The sequence below is a fragment of the Pan troglodytes genome, chromosome 17 (genome assembly GCF_028858775.2).
Source record: "Pan troglodytes isolate AG18354 chromosome 17, NHGRI_mPanTro3-v2.0_pri, whole genome shotgun sequence".
NCBI classification, from domain to species: Eukaryota; Metazoa; Chordata; class Mammalia; order Primates; family Hominidae; genus Pan; species Pan troglodytes.
Window position 1 is genome coordinate 16748242 of NC_072415.2, and position 2208 is coordinate 16750449.

Sequence of the window (2208 nt, forward strand, 5' to 3'; positions counted from 1 at the left end):
AAGAAGTTATGATCAGCTGAATTCAAAGTTGAAGCCTAGGCATGGTGGCTCATGCCTGTAATCCCAGCACTTTGGGAGGGTGAGGCAGAAGGATCACTTGAGCCCAGGGGTTCAAGACCAGGCTGGCTAACATGGCGAAACCCTGTCTCTACTAAAAATACAAAAATTAGCCAGGCCTGGTGGCAGGTGCCTGCGATCCCAGCTACTCTGGAGGCTGAGGCGGGAGAATCGCTTGACCCCAGGAGGCAGAGGTTGCAAAGAGCTGAGATGGTGCCTCTGCACTCCAGCCTGGGTGACAGAGGAAGACTCCATCTCAGAAAAAAAAAAAAAAAAAAGTTCAGAAAACAGCTCCCTTGTTTGGGAAGGACTGTTTTTGATATAGCCTTAAAAATTCAATAAAGAAAATAGAAAAAAGATGTTTTTTTTAATTTGAGGAACATTTAAATGATGACCACTACTTAAATTATGAAATTGAAAACCAGAAATATAAATTATGCACTCTTTATAGTATGAGTTTTAGAGGTTGTTAATTTGCTATCATATTAGGTAAATCTGGAATAGAAGAAACTTCATATATTATCTTATCGCTATATTTGAATTCTGTAGAAGTTGTTTCTGGACAGTCTATGGAAAGCTCTTGCTGGCCACGGAGGAAGTAGGCAGCTGACAGAAAGTTCTGCAATTGCCTGTGCCAAACTGTGTAAAGCAAGTACTTACATCAATTGGGAAGATAACGCTGTCATTTTCCTACTTGTTCAGTCCATGGTGGTTGATCTTAAGGTAATATGCTTATTCTTTCTCTACTACAAAGTTTAAGAAAATTAAATTAATTTTCTAGCATAAGTATTATGTCAAAGAGAATTGCTAACATTAAAGTTCTGATTCTTCTTTGATAAGTTCATAGGACTTGCTTTTGTTGTTACTGCGTTCATCAGTATAAATGGACTGAGAATATGAAGAAAACACTGTTTTCTTAAATGAGCATAAATATACTGACTTGGGTTTAAAATAATGTGGCAATCAGGGCCTGAAAGGAACCTATATATGGTACGGGAAGAATTGTATCAGATGGATGAACCACAGTATTGGTGCTTTGTGCTGCTTCTGGCAACTGAATTTTACTGCCATCTATGTGGATAATGTGTTGATGTTATTACATATTAGTAAAGAAATACTGCATGGTTATTTAAAGGCTTTTGTTTTCTGTTGGGGTTTTTATAGAACCTGCTTTTTAATCCAAGTAAGCCAGTCTCAAGGGGCAGTCAGCCTGCAGATGTGGATCTTATGATTGACTGCCTTGTTTCTTGCCTTCGTGTAAGCCCTCACAACAACCAACAGTTTAAGGTGAGGGCATTGGTTTTTATCTAACTATGTTTACTGATGCCGTTATCCTTTATAAACGGAAAGACTAGAGGGATAACAGGTTCACCTCTATCGGCATTTCTCACTATTACGTATTGATGCTCATTTCAAGACCTTAAAAACGTAGTGTTTTTAAAAAAACTTTCTATTTGCTGTTCTTTTTGACTTCATTTGTATTACTGAGTATTTTTCTCATAGAAATAATCTGCTTTTTTTTTTCTTTTTCTATAGATCTGCCTGGTGCAGAATTCACATTCTACATTTCACTATGTGCTGGTAAATTCACTCCATCAAATCATCACCAATGTAAGTCCAATAGGCATTGCTAAACTACTAAAAAAAAAAATTTCATTATTTTCTTTGCATATTTCTTTTTACGAAACGCACTCTTGGTTTTCAAAAAGGTTCTGAATTTAGATGTACGGAATAGGAAAATTTCTCCACGGTGATTATATTTGATAATTGATAAATACTTGTATTTTTCATAGTAAGCCTTGACCGAAGGGCCCATATTAAGGAAGATGGAGTTAATAAGATGCTTTGGAAAGATAAATCTAAAGCATTTTATTCAGATCAAAAGCCCTAGAGAAAAATGGCACTGAAAATATAATATAAAATTTTCATCCCAAAGCTTTTCAAACATATTATTTGAATACTCTTAGCCCTTTCACAGCATTTGATACGTTGACTTGCCACCTTACCATTTAAGTTAAAAGTAGTAGTATTTATGTTGTAGTCCAGTAAAGCACACTGACAAAATGATGGGACTATATTTGATGGTACTTTAAAACCTTTTGATCTTAAATTTATTCATATTGTAAAATTTCATTTTTCTTAAAATAAAAT

General features: G+C 35.3%; 1 long non-coding RNA gene across 1 annotated transcript; it reads left to right on the top strand.

Moving 5' to 3' along the window:
* The first annotated feature begins 654 nt into the window (after window positions 1-654).
* LOC107969415 (uncharacterized) lies at window positions 655-1669 on the top strand. The gene is made up of 3 exons (XR_001711177.4): window positions 655-780; window positions 1222-1344; window positions 1594-1669. It is a non-coding gene; the product is annotated as an uncharacterized LOC107969415 (long non-coding RNA).
* Window positions 1670-2208: the final 539 nt, after the last annotated feature.